The 15343-nt window shown below is 43.7% G+C and overlaps 1 protein-coding gene and 1 pseudogene across 2 annotated transcripts in view; both read right to left on the reverse strand.

Moving 5' to 3' along the window:
- Positions 1-15343, reverse strand: part of fbrsl1 (fibrosin-like 1) — a 301776-nt gene that overhangs the window by 217241 nt on the left and 69192 nt on the right. The gene's annotated exons all lie outside the window — the stretch shown is intronic.
- Positions 782-15343, reverse strand: part of LOC306933661 (E3 ubiquitin-protein ligase TRIM21-like) — a 62024-nt pseudogene continuing 47462 nt past the window's right edge. Inside the window, exon 2 of the transcript in view lies at positions 782-1656. The product of the transcript in view is annotated as an E3 ubiquitin-protein ligase TRIM21-like (transcript). The remainder of the gene's footprint in view (positions 1657-15343) is intronic.

Here is a 15343-nt window from a genome sequence, read left to right on the forward strand (position 1 = left end):
ATATGACGTACATTTGTGGCAACAGGCATTCTAATTGGCCAGTATGAGATGATGCATGATGATGTACGATGATAAGAGCGCCCCTCACTTCACACGGGTGTGATTTTTAAGGGGCACTAGCCCCTTCTATAAACAGCTTTTGTCCCCACACGTCTCAAGATTTGCCATTGACAATGAACGGAGAAATTACATCAGAATTCCGCTAAATATCAAAACATTAAACGCCATTGACATTGAAGGGAAAAATTACGTCATATGTAAACGAGCAAATCAGCCAACCAATCACAGGCAACAGGCATTCTGATTGGCCAGTATGAGATGATGCATGATGATGTAAGATAATAAGAGATGATAATTCCGCTAAAATTAAACATCAAAACATTAAACGCCATTGACATTGAAGGGAAAACTTACGTCATATGTAAACGAGCAAATCGACTAACCAATCACATGCTGGTGAGAGCGCTTGGCCAATAAGGGACCACCTTATGTACCTTATGTAGCAATATCAAATGTCTGCTAACATAAATTGATGTACGATGACAAGAGCACCACTCATTTCACACGGGTGTGATTTTTATTAATGTATTTTGTTTTCATTAATGCACAGTATGGAGTCAGCCTAAATGCATCAATTATTTCTACATTACTTTACAGGAGGGCCCTCCTATGCCCAGCTTTGTGTGTACCACAAACGTGGTGATTTGATTGGCTGAGCACGGAATGTTATGTATGATGATGCATGGTGATAAGTGCCCCTCACTTCACACAGGTGTGATTTTCAAGTTGTAGGGGACATATTCCCTCCGTCCCCACCAAGATCAGCACCCATGTTGACAGGAGAGATGATCAGAGGAGCAGAGTTTCTACCACCATTATTAAGACAGGGACTGAAGTATGGATATAGTCTCTCAGTGAAGGTGCAGCCAGTGAAAGAGTAGAGGTGAAATCTGGCCTCCACATCATAAAAGGAGACCAGACCCTCCTCATAATCCACAAACACTCCCACTGTCTGGACCTTCTCTCTTACAGGGAGGAGGACATCAGTGTCAGCAAGAGCCTTGTACACATTTCCATTCCTCAACACTATAGTCCAGCAACCATTTTTGGGGTCAGTTTTGATTGATCCCTTCCTGTTGAAAGACTCTCTGGCCACTCCTAGATCCCACTTAGTCTTCCTTCTAACCTGAACCTCATAGTAAAACCTTCCTGAGGAGAAGTTTTGTTTTCCTAAGACACAGACACATAGATCAAATCTCTCTGTGTTGTTTGGGAGATTCTTCTGTGTTTCCATCACTCACTTGTTTTCCATCGTCAGACAGGATGAGTCTGCGCTGTGCTGTATCAGGGTCCAGGGTCACATTCACTGCATAATTATTGATCATGCTCAGCTCAACACCACACAGATTCTTCATCTCCTGTCTTCTCCAGCTGAGCCACAGCTGTCCTCACAGTCTCCACATATGAAGACTGATGGACATTGACATTTTTCCAGTCCTTGGTGGGTGGAGGGGTGTTGATGGATGTGACGTTCTGGAGGAGGTGGAGGTGGTCAGAGTGTGAGAGCTGCTTCAATTCAGAGCTTCTCTTCTCCAGCCGAGTAATTTCCTTTTGCAGACCTTTGATGAAGCCTTCAGCCTGTTTCTCTGTTGTTTTCTGCTTCTCTGCAATCACACCAATGAGCTCAGCCTGGCTTCTCTGAATGCAGCTGATCAGAGCAGTGAAGACCTGCACACTGCCTGCTATCAGTGTGTCTACTGAGTGTTTGACCTCCTGAATCTTCACTTGTCTCTCCTGGATCATCTGCTGGAGTTCAGCCTCTGTCTTTGCTTCATATTCTTCTTTCCACTCATGATTCCTGAACAGATGAACCATTGCAGAAACAAAACTATTGACCAGTGACGTCTGTCTTATACAATCCAGGAATGCTTATGATGTGATCACAGCAGTATATTAAGTTGTAAGGGTTTATCTTTCTATGTGTGATCAAATGGTCTGTGTCTCTCTCCTCTCTTTGACTAATGCTCCTCACACTCTGTGTAATCAGCTGTAAGTCCAGCTGACTGAAATCTGACCTCATCAAACATGACGTCAGTCTTGACCAAATATGGAGTTCCACACTGACAAAGGTCCCCCAAAAAGCCTCTTGGTCATTTTTGAGGGGCGCTAGCACCTCCCATGGCCAGCTTTGTGTGTCTATGTGTACCACGGAATGTGATGATTTCATTGGCTGAGCACGGAATGTGATGATGTATAATGATGTATGATGATAAGAGCGCCCCAAACTTCACACGGGTGTGATTTTTTTAAACATTGTATCGTGGTTAAAAGATAATAACATGAGTTGACGAATTAATTCATGAAGAAGTATATTATTTTTTTATTGGATGATGACAAGAACTCTTCACATGGGTGTGATTTTTATATATTACTTGATAGTCATCAATGTTTCTATAGCTCATTGTGCATAGCTTTTTTCTTTTATGACTTGACCCCGTCTTATCGCTGATTGCAGCTATAATTATTATTATTATTATTATTATTATTATTTGCTTTCATATGAAAGTAGTGGATCAGAGCTACAAAATGTGATATCACTTATATAGATTGACCCAATAGTATTTTTGATCAGGGATCTCCATACATTATTGGGCAAAAAGTGACAAAGACTGACAGATAAAGAGATCTCCATATGCCCATATACGGAGGTTCTGGACAACCGAATCTCTACTATGTGCCCATATATGTATATGGGCGATCCGAGAGGAAAAAGACGAGATACACACAGATACACACACTCACTCACTCATCACTCACATATTCCTTGAATTATAATAATATGATGATGGATGTAGCCTATACATGGAAGCAGCCTAATCTGGAACAACACAAGTTGGGAGCGCATGACGCTCCTGGTTATGTATAGTATCCCTTAACTTGTACCTGTTGTACCCATTGTCAGAGTGCCTGCCTGCCTGCCTGCCTGCCTGCCTGCCTGCCTGCCTGCCTGCCTGCCTGCCTGCATACACACACACAAATATTATAAAGTGTGTGTTTGTGTATTAGTATTTAAATTAGTGTGTTCGACATGTGTTTGGTACAAGTGTGCGCGTCTATATCCGTCGGTTTGTGCTTGTCGTGCAGCCATGAGCGTAGTATGTATGCGTGTGACTAATGTCCCTATCACAGTTCTGCATTCACTCCACTCGGCAGGATCAACAGCAGCGGTGGCAGCGAGTCTCTCGTCTCCCTGCCGGGACGGTAATGAGGAGTGATCCATCGGCCCCCTGTGGATGGAAGACATGTTTATACAGCTCCCGGCTCCAAGGCAGCGAGCGGAGGGTGGAGAGGAAAAACAGATTACTGAAGCACTCTGGTCAAATGTCAACACAAAAGCCAGTGAGGCAGGAAAAAGAGAAACACATCAAACGCCCCGGCAACAAGAGTGACAGCAGACGCTAGCTAAGGTTAGCAACGCTGCTAAAAACTACATTTGTTAATGGAGGAATTTCTTGTTTCAGCACCCCTCTCTCTCTGTGTGTGTGTGTGCGTGCGTGCGTGCGTGCGTGCGTGCGTGCGTGCGTGCGTGCGTGCGTCAGGAATAAAAAAATCCTACAATGATTTTTTGCTATATTCTGTATATGCTCATACAGTATATAGAATACTTTGCCTCATGTTTAATGACCTTCTAAACAACAGAGCCATGAACATGTGGGTGAATTCAAACATCTGTTAAGACATTAGACAGCCCCCTCATGCCTCTGCATGGGCACGGAGTGGCTTTGCAGGCAGAGAGGTTCACTACAGCCATCCCTGCCTGTGAAAATAAAAAGGGGGACCTGAGGGATGTGATTCCTCCCCTGCTACCTTCCTTGCTCCGTCGCTGTGCGGATGATGAAGTCATCCTAGTCAGTAGGACCTCCCGCACAGCGGGCTGCAACGGGGAAGGCCTTTTAGCTGGAGGCGAAGAGAATGTAATTGGCTAACAGAGGTGAGTGGGAAGACACAACGTAGCGCCCTGCTGATTGGATAACCTAGGGACGGCTGTACTGTATATAACGGCCACCCTGGCTCTCAGTGACGAGTTCAAGGTAAATGAAAAAAGATGGCAGCTTGTAAAGGAGGGGATCACCCACTGGGGGTCATTTACAGTGTGCAGGTTCAGGTTATTAGTTAGCACCCTTTGTCCAATTTACAATAAGAGAGCTGCATGGGTTCAGCATGACAGGACGTGTGGTTTTGGTGGGGGGTTGAGCCTGGAACAGACTCCAACAGCTAGGCCACCATGCGACACGGCACGCCAACGGTCAGTGCTGTACCGCCTTGTTTGTACTACAGTGACACAATGGTCATTAAAAATAAATCTGGGAAAGATGAGGGTGAAGAGTGCAGTACTGTAGCTAGCAGAGAAGAACGGTAAGGACAAGAGAGAGATGACTGGAGAAAGTAATAAAGGTAGAAGCAAAAGAGTGGCAGGAAATTGGATGTGGTGAAATTTGGGTAAGTCACTCTATTCAAAGGTGAATATATTCCAGGGTGGATTCTCACGCTCAAACTAAACTTTTTTTTTCAAAATGAGTTTATAGCACAGGCAGACTCTTCACATACTAGAGCATGTCTGAAATAAATGTCAGAGCTGAAATCGACATGTAAATATGAAATAAATGCTTAAACATGTAGCTAGGTATAATGTTTGACCACAGAAGTGAACCTTTCAAGCCTGTTTTCTCAACTCGCTGTTTTCTGCAAGACATTACTCTATAAGCCATATCTCCAAAACTGGTGGGTCAAACTGAACAACCAATATGTCAATTTGAAGCTATGATTCCCTGCTTTCATATGACGTGAAAAAACGAAAATTAAAAAAAAACCAATGGCAGTCCCTCAGTCAAATTTAGTCACAAATGGTCTCCGGTGGGCGCCGGGGTCAGACGGCAAATCTCTGAAACGGCCTATGGTTACTGGTGCTAAATCCTGTGAGAGTGTGTTGCTGGGACAGAGAAAGGTCGATAATGAAGTCAATTTTCTCTTGATTTGTCTCTCTGAAAAAAGGGGGGAAAAACATTTCGGTATGAAAATATCAGTATTAAAATATCTCCAATATTTAGTTCAGTGACCATGGAGCTAAAGAATGATTCAGAAGCACGTTCACTATTCCATTGGAATGAATGGACTCCAACCTGCTTCCCATCTCCTAAAAAGGCGTTTGCCCAATTAACGCAGATACAGGAAGTAAACCGAAGACGACATGTCTTGCTATTTTCCGTCTTGGATCCAGCTCAAGAACGCACGTGGGTGAAACCAGCCCTCAACTGCTTCTGACATACATAGTAGGGGTTGGCCCATGCATCCAGCAAGCTCAAACCAGTAGTCACTTTGAGTGGCACAGCACAAAGCCTCGGGTGAATGTATGTACTGTAGGTCGGACATTACTAACCCTAGCCCAAAACTCTAACCTCAGTCTTAACCGGCCATGTATGTCGGACTCTGTTGCCTCAGTCTTAACCGGCCATGTATGTCAGACTCTGTTGCCTCAGTCTTAACCGGCCATGGTCTAAAACTTTACTTAATTGACAAAAAAAAGTCACATGTTACTCCCCATTTCCTGTCACTTTCTACAACATTCAAACTATTCAAAACCAGCAGAAAATGGACATTGCAATATTAAGAAATAGTCATTCAGAATACAGTTCTGATACAGTTCTCCATTCAGAAGGCCCAGTAAATTCTGAATAAAGATGGTACAAACCTAACAGCACTCACCCGGGGCATCGCCACCATGTGCTGACATATTTCCCATAATTACTTGCGCAAGCAGAGCATGCAAGAAATACTTTTCGTCCAGTGCTTCGATGCATATGTCGCATTACCTTCATGTTCTTCAACAGATCTCAAAATAGTGTCAGACGATAAAGATAAAGACACACTACTATTCGATCTGGATTGCACAAAAAGGAAAGTATCACAAACAGGAGGTTTACAAACTATACTTAATATAGCAATTGGTGCACAAGTGATGTTGTGTCCAAAAACTAGGTACGTAGAAAATAGCTAAACCTAATAATTCAATATTTCAAACGTTCTTTCACAGAGAAGCTGATATTTGACAGTTTGTAGCGGTCGACAGTACTTGCGCGCTCTGCTTGCGCACTAGTAGGCCATTTATGGCCTACTTGTGTGCAACAAGCAAGTAGGCACTCGACAGAGTGCAGTTCTAGTTAGCACTGCCGTGCCTGGCCTGAAAAACAGCCCAGCCCACACAGTCGATATATATCCTAAGCCTCACGCTGCCAAAGTTTTGTTCAATCTTTCCACAAAATATTATTCAGAGAAGTTAAAAAGTTGTGAATCGCTTTGTGCTGCACTTGGGTTGACGATCTATTGGTGTTTAGACAGTGGAAAGTTGGCAGCCACAGTGCATCGGGGTCTGCCAATACAAGCTCAGGTTGACCTTGGCTGACCCGGATTTAGAGAAGCCACCATAAAGAGTAATATTACAGAGGCATATGCCTACTAAAGCTCGAAAAACCATTAAATGGAGCAAAAAGTCCACACTTCACTGCTGCTGGGGTCCTGTGTGCGTGTTTACCAAGGTTGTGCCGACTGACAATGATATAGTGTATTGACCAGACCAATGTAAACTAAGCCCACCAGCCCTTTACATTATTTTGTGTTTAATAAATTCTTTCAAAATTCTAATTACCATGCTGTGGTAATCATTTAAAATAGAAATAAAGTGTAATCCTATATTAAAATTGGCTAATGGGAGGGTGAGCGGCTGAGCGGGCAGACGGACCACGGCCACGTCAGTGACGTCACTCTGACTCAGACATAACCATAAACAAACCCGATACGCCCATATACAGTATAGGCAAGACCACACCACGTCACCATGACTCACACATAACAATAAACAAACCCAATACGCCCATACCTGTATATAGGAATGTCACTATATGACTCACACATAACCATAAGCAAACCCGATATGCCCATATATAGGCATATCACTATGACTCACACATAACCATAAGCAAACCCGATATGCCCGTATATCTAGGCATATAGAGGTCCGGTTGTCCAGAGCCACAGATCCAACTGCTATGCCCATATATGGTCAGGTGCATATACGGGACCGACCGTCTTCGCCGAGCTCGCCACATGCATCGGCAAGGATGCGAGGAAGAGTAGTGGCCACTGGCGATCATTCTCAAGTCTGCACATTGTATGAATTGTGTGAATAGTCTGGCTATCAAAACTGTGAAGTTACAGTTATAAAGAGCCAAACGCAACAAAGAAGGCAGAGTATATAATACATTTAGCCTACATGCAATTCTACACGCTGTAGGTTACTTCCCATAGAAGAAAACAGCAGTATTGTTGTTTGATGTGGCGACTACACAATGGACAGACATGATCGAGATGCACCAACCCTCATAGGTGTTATAGAACCAATGTTTCACCAGAAAAGCTTGTTTCATCAGGGATTGTGTCACAAACCCATCTTGCACCCGTCTCTCTTGTAATGGATGGCTGGAGCAGACCACAGGCGATTGCATCGCGTTGGTGATCTCACACAATGACAGGTGTTTACCAGGTGGATACCAGCTGGCAGAGCCACTGTTACATTGTTTAGCTGTAGCTATACACTCTCCTCTACCTCCCTCTCTCTACTGTATCTCTCTCCCTCTTCATCTCTTACGGTCTCTCTCTCCCACAACCTAGATGACAGCAGAATATTGTCTTTTAAAAGCTCCATTCCCTTCAAGTCCAGGGACTTAATATTCAAAGGGCAGTATAAAAGCGTCACTGCCATTCCTGCCCCTCCATTTTTCAGCCGAGTAGCAGCTCATTTTATTCCCATTACAGTCCGCTGGAGTGAGAGGCAATCCACTAGAGACTCCGTGGGAGGACACCATCCTGGATATACTGTAATGACCTGCTCTTCCCATGACAGACACCTGTAGAGGACGAGAAGAGTGTTGGGATTCTCATGGACTTCATAATGACCCTCTACTCCCACCGCTGACACCTGTAAAGCCAAACCCTGACAGAGCACCTGTCAGGGTGCTCTGTCAGAGCACAGAACACCCCTTTCTCAAGGGCAAGGTCTATGCTGCCAAGAGCAATTAGCTACAGTATATATATAGCTCATTCAGAAAGAGGTGGGCATTTGTCTGTCAATTTCTCCTTTCCCCACCAAGATTTTACCAGCTGGTGTGAAGGTTTCAAAACAGAGTTGCTGGTGTTAAGCCCCATGCAGCTCACTCTCTCTCTCTCTCTCTCTGACAGTCTCTTTCTCTCTCACTACACGCACGCACACGTCACACACTCACTCACCCACACACACAGTGATTGCTCCGGTCCATGCACAGATTGCACACAGAGTGATTACTCCAAAGAAAATGTCCCAGCCCATCTAGGGATTCAAACTGGTCAGTTGACTGGTAACCAGAAAACAGAACAACTCATCCTGACACTGGAAGCAGCTGACATTACACTGACATTTAGCCTACCTCCAGTCAAAGCACACATCTACTGTAAATGTAACCACATTTTTGGAGTGATACGCACAATGACTTTCATCAATACCACTTTGTGGCAGACAGCCAGAGTGAGTGAGTGTGTGTGTGTGTGTGTGTGTGTGCGTGCGTGCGTGCGTGCGTGCGTGCGTGCGTGCGTGCGTGCGTGCGTGCGTGCGTGCGTGCGTGCGTGCGTGCGTGCGTAGATGATTCTAGGAAAATATTTGAGGGTTCATTGGACAAAACAGGCTTGCTAGTATTTACATGAATACCATTGCAGGGTTCCCACTACAATCATCATACAACAATCAAAAACATCTCGTCATCTGTGCAGGACAGTGAATGCACTCCCTCCTCCTTCAATAAAACATCTTGTCTTCTGTGCAGGACAGTGAATGCACTCCCTCCTCCTTCAATAAAACATCTTGTCTTCTGTGCAGGACAGTGAATGCACTCCCTCCTCCTTCAATAAAACATCTTGTCTTCTGTGCAGGACAGTGAATGCACTCCCTCCTCCTTCAATAAAAACATCTTGTCACCTGTGCAGGACAGTGAATGCACTCCCTCCTCCTTCAATAAAACATCTTGTCACCTGTGCAGGACAGTGAATGCACTCCCTCCTCCTTCAATAAAACATCTTGTCACCTGTGCAGGACAGTGAATGCACTCCCTCCTCCTTCAATAAAACATCTTGTCACCTGTGCAGGACAGTGAATGCACTCCCTCCTCCTTCAATAAAACATCTCGTCATCTGTGCAGGACAGTGAATGCACTCCCTCCTCCTTCAATAAAAACATCTTGTCATCTGTGCAGGACAGTGAATGCACTCCCTCCTTCAATAAAAAAAAGACATTCTCAGAAATAGCATCAGTATTGACTCCACTCACACTACACCCGCAATTGTGTTTTTCTTTAACACTGAACCAAATTTAAATTGCAGAACAATATGGACTTGCACTATAATCTCCCTCAGTTAGTCTGTGGAGCCGCTGTAACAGAGCCCAGGTAACAGAGCAGGATAAGAGAGCCATGCTCGGCTGGACATCTCAGCTGAATAATGAGACCTGATCCCGGAAGAGGATCAATGCTGATGTGACAGCAGAGGGTAAAGGTCAACACGACCCCAGTAACATCAGTGAGCACTAGAGAGAAACAGCTTTGTATGTGTGTGTGTGTGTGTGTGTGTGTGTGTGTGTGTGTGTGTGTGTGTGTGTGTGTGTGTGTGTGTGTGTGTGTGTGTGTGTGTGTGTGTGTCTGTCTGTAAATACCTGCTCATCTGCATGTGCATACGTATTACGCATGCGCGTTCGAGTGTGGGCATCCACTGGTATGCTATAGTATTCTTGTCGTTTGTCACCCAGTCGAACGGGTAATTACTGTTTCGAAACATTGACTCATTACAATATGGAGACAAATGGCTTGTCTGTTCTGTCTGCATCATTGACAGCATAATAACAGGCCATCTGCCCCCCAAGGCACTAAGTGCTATACATTTATCATATCGTACAGCAAGAGCTTATGTACAGTAATTACGTGACACCAGCACCATATCATTTTACTAACAAATGAAGTCAATGGGTGATCTCTCTATTAGAGTAATTCTCTATACTGTGGTACTCTCACTAGGGCAGAGCCATACTGATGATAAGTCATCATAATCATATAGAGATCTCGTTCTTTTCTTTTTATGAATGTTTATACAGTATTTATAAAAACAAGAATTAGACACAGCGTTTGTTTGTTTGTGAGGTGGTTAATAAACAAAGAATAACCAAAGAATTAAATGGGGCGATGAATTCTATTTAGAATTATTATTATTATTAATTATTATTAGAATTTTATCAAATTAAATTTCATACATCTTTTGGATACCTAGTTTTGGCAGTCATGGATACTGCAAAACAACAGAATAGATTGTTTAGGAAACAGCCTGTAACACTTTTACTTTCAATGAAAATGATTGATGGGGAAAATACAGTTGTCAAAACCCACAAAAGCCACATGTCATTTCCAAGTGTCCTTACGAAAGGAGAGAGACTCAAGGGCACTAGGGTATTTCAGTGGTAAAGTACCTTCCCACCAATGTGGAGTGCATCCAACTTGTTGTCAACAGGGCTGGGCTTCTCGCTGTCAGGCGAACATGTCACAATTATTACATAATTGTCCAATCTCAATTATTTGAGATAATCAAATAATTGCCATTATTTTTCCATAAATCGATTCCACGTTGAAAAATGCTCAAATAAGCTTGTAGATCAGCTATGATTAGAGTATAACATTATTAAATAGGACAGTAATTTCTTTGTATATTTAAGTTATTTGTCATATCTGCCCTGAGCAATTTCTAATTACAGAGCCTAAAAGGCAAAGCCAATTTTTCAATTAAGTCGTTAATCGCAATTATTTATGTGACAATGAATCGTCAACTTAAATGTGTAGCTCTAACCAGTAGGATACAACAGCAGTGGCAACACAGAGACGTGTGGGGAGGAATTCATTGGCATAACAATAATTGGGGAGAAAAAGGGGTAAAATAATTGTAATAATTGGCAACTCTAAATTTAAGTAAGTAGGTAGACTGCATCAAACTTAATGAACCTGACATTTTACAAGAACAAAAAAGGATGGGAGGTTGTCAAACGTAAGTCTGTGTAATATAAATGGAATAGTGGTTAAGCTGCTCACCTCAGGAACGGCTTGTATCCCCGTAAGACCAGATCATTCACAAGCTTCAAAAAGATATACTGCCTGACAAAGTATTAGCTGGACAGCACATTCACATTAAACACAAAACATACAAAAAAAATTATAATAGGCCCAAATTAAAACAATATAAAAAAGATCATGATCTAGATCATCAGCTATACTTCTAACTACAGTCACAATGGAAATGGCCAGAAAGAACATGTGCGGTTGAAGAGTGTTTGACAGCTTGTAGCCAGTCAGTCTCAGCTGCTAACCGCCGCTAAAGTAGTTTTTGGCTGCCCATGGCCAGTCTACTTATAGAATTGTCCCAGTGCCATCACTCAACATGAATGTGGTGCTTGTCCTTAACACTAAGGTCCCTTTGTCAGAGCAGCACAGGGATGTAAAATAAGAGACTGACGTTATATGCTGCCTGTCGGCACTCAGGAGAGGTGAGGACACCGTTACATAGGAAATCAATGCAGACAATCGGCAACACGCCATGCGTGAAAATACATGTCTAGTGTGAGTTTCAAAAAAAGAAAAAAAAGAAATGCAATCCTCAGGCAGCAAAAATGCAGCCATGCCGTGCAGTGCTATGTCAGAGTGCACGTGTACTGTATGTGTGTGGCTGTGTGCATGTTACATACGTGTTCTTGCCTTCATGTGTGTTGCATGGCTGTGTGCCTTCAATTCCTTGTTGCCTGCCAATCTGTCAATCACAAGTTCACAACCAATGCACAGAGATTCCGACACGGCTTTCTGTGTGGGCTGCAAGCAATCTGTCTGTCAATAGCTCTTGCTTTGCTCTCACTATACGATATATACAATATGGCATCCAATCCCACAGTCACAGAGAGAGACTTGCTGAGAGAGATGGCATCTTTCTGAGGATCCCTTTATATGCGCACGCACGCACACATACACACGCACACACGCACGCACACGCACACGCACACGCACACACACACACACACACACACACACACACACACACACACACACACACACACACACACACACACACACACAGCACCGGGAAGCCTATCTATCTCTGTGGGTATTTGCGATTTGCCAGTGGAGTGATAAGACGGGGCCCTGGGGGTATGAACTCTGTGCTCCAGGCATACATGATGATCGTACAAAGCGCTGATGAGCGCTGTCTGTCTAGCAGGAGGCTTTATCTAGGACAAAACGGCGGCCTTGTTATAAAATGCCCGACACCAGTGCTTTGAAAGTAACTGTACAGAAAGACAGAACGAGAGAAGGAAATTGGGGTGGGGGTCGATGAACAACGAGAGATAGAGACAGAGAGAAAGAGAAGAGAGAGAGAGAGAGCGAGCTCTGGCTGAATATAATTACTTGGTTCAACCGGTTGCTGAATATGTTAAGTAGTACTTATCTCTTCCGTGGGCCAGCGCATGTGATTCTACTGTCATGGAAACTTAATAGAGAGATAGAGAGCTTGGTAATCACACCACTGTAGGCTGAATGTGTGGTATTGTACTTTACATCATTGACACACAAAATATGCTAGGAAGCAAAAGATACTGTATGGGTACTTAAAATAGACAGCATTATAATGTTAATTTACTACTTTATAAGCAGAGGACAGATGGTCACATTTACTGCAAAGAAGAAAAACATAAAGGGATGGTATAACATTTGAGAGTGTGTGTGTGTGTGTGTGTGTGTGTGTGTGTGTGTGTGTGTGTGTGTGTGTGTGTGTGTGTGTGTGTGCGTGCGTGCGTGCGTGCGTGCGTGCGTGTTTTTAACATCCATTTCTAAGCATAATACAGTAGTTCTTGCATTTACAGTAGCCTGCAACAGACATAAGCGTTTTGGTTTGACAAATGTGGTTAATGTATTTGTATTTGCAAGTGCACTGTATGTGACTTGTACAGATATGCAGAACAATGCATAGTACATACCTGTCTGTGTGTGTGTGTGTGTGTGTGTGTGTGTGTGTGTGTGTGTGTGTGTGTGTGTGTGTGTGTGTGTGTGTGTGTGTGTGTGTGTGTGTGTGTGTGTGTGTGTGTGTGTGTCTGTGTGTGTGTGTACCGAGCAACAGGGCAGTTGTCGGGTTAATGAGCTCAGTAATAGGCCAACAGACTGCCATTCACCCCTTATTAATCAGAATCTCCTCTGTTTGTCCACACAGCTCAATGGGCCCCTAAACAGCCAATCACAGCCAGTGTAAACAGACACACAGCCAATAAGAGCATGTCTAAACAAAGTGCTGACGCCGGGGGGATCATGACTGGCATGTTTTGCCTTCACTGTACGTACTGTACAAAACCAGTGCCTTTAATGGTCACGTTTGATGTGACGAGGGCACTTCAAAAGCTGACATGGTCTGACATCCGGATGGGACGATATGAATTGTGGCAAAAATAATTGCGATTAACGCTATTATCGCGATAATCAAAATATGCTTAAAACTTAAAATGACACCTTTGTTAATTACTTGAATGCCCAGCATCCTTTTTCTGGGGACACATTGTGAGCTTGTAGATCGGCTATTTGTGGCGCATTGATTTGTGTGAAATAGGAGCGTACCGTCCGTTTTATCAAGTGGTACTGACTGAATTTGCAGCTCAACAAAAGCTAATTCATCCTATGACGGAGGACAATTTCACAATCTCTATGATATGATAATGTTTTTGCATTTAACGATAATAACAATTATCATCCCAATTCCATCCCTAATCCTGACACAGTGGCAACATATGGACAACTGGTCCACCTGTCCTTACACATGCACAGTACTGTATACATTAAGGACACAAGCAAAATACAGAATACAGCATAATATAGATCACTGACTCCAACAATTTGTATATATTTGAGAGTCAATCCCTATTAGCTTTCAGACGATGTTGGAAACGGTATAATGTGTGGCATTACGACAACATGAAACCCGTAGAAAATAATAATCTCAGTAAAACAACATCTGAGAACCTTGACAGACATTGCATTATCCTCTGCATTGGTGTACACAGGAAGTCAACAGCGCTGTTCTTAAAAAAACAGCGGCAACACGACTGCATCACTTTTTACCGCTGATTACATCATTGAAGTCGGGAGGGAGATTACAACGTTGTTTATTCCCTTCCACGGCAACGCTACAAATGAGAAGCTTGCGAGCTTCCAGCTGTGTACCTAATATGACAGTCTGTTATGTGGAGCTCATCTCCTTTTTCAGCCTGCCTCTTACATGTTTCAACATCTTAACTGCATACAGCTGGCAAAATGCAGCAGTCAAAGTAGTAGGAATGGGAGGGTGGGAGATAGCTGTGGGTGTGAAAAAGGCCTGCCATAACGGGAATTAATCGACGATCTTCCCAGAGCAATTCACAATGAGACAAGCATGTTAGAGAGGTTTAGTGCCTCGTTTAAGGGCAATATGCCAGCATGAGTTCTGTAGTGGGGATTCATCACTGCTCATAATGTCCACAAAGTTGCAGAAATGCGTTTTCTGAATTGAAGTTACTAATCTCTCAAGGCTATTTGTGAATTTGCAATGAAAATCTGATAGCAGGTTCACAATTTAGTTGATTTGTAGTTCTTCTATTTGTCAGGCCCTTGAGCAGGATCAAGCAAATTAAATAATCCTGTTCCGGTTCGCAGCAGAGTATACGGCGGCTGGGATGAGGATCAGCGTCTCCAGATCTGAGGCCATGGTTCTCAGCAGGAAACCGGTGGATTGTGCAGTCCGGGTAGGGAATGAGGCATTACCCCAGGTGAAGGAGTTCAAGTATCTCGGGGTCTTGTTCACGAGTGAGGGGAGGACGGAGAAGGAGATCAGCTGGAGAATCGGAGCGGCAGGGGCGGTATTGTAGTCGTACCGAACTGTTGTGATGAAAAGAGAGTTGAGCCAGAAGGCAAAGCTCTCTGTTTACCGAGCAATCTTCGTTCCTACTCTCACCTATGGTCATGAAGTGTGGGTCATGATCGAAAGAATAAGGTCGCGAATACAAGCAGCCGAAATTAGTTTTCTTCGACGGGTGGCTGGCATCTCCCTTAGAGATAGGGTGAGAAGTTCAGTCACACGAGAGAGACTCGGAGTAGAACCGCTGCTCCTTCGCCTGGAAAGGAGCCTTTGGTTCGGGCATCTGGTTAGGATGCCTCTCGGG

This window comes from Electrona antarctica, assembly GCF_951216825.1.
Source record: "Electrona antarctica genome assembly, chromosome: 12".
In the NCBI taxonomy this organism is placed as follows: domain Eukaryota; kingdom Metazoa; phylum Chordata; class Actinopteri; order Myctophiformes; family Myctophidae; genus Electrona; species Electrona antarctica.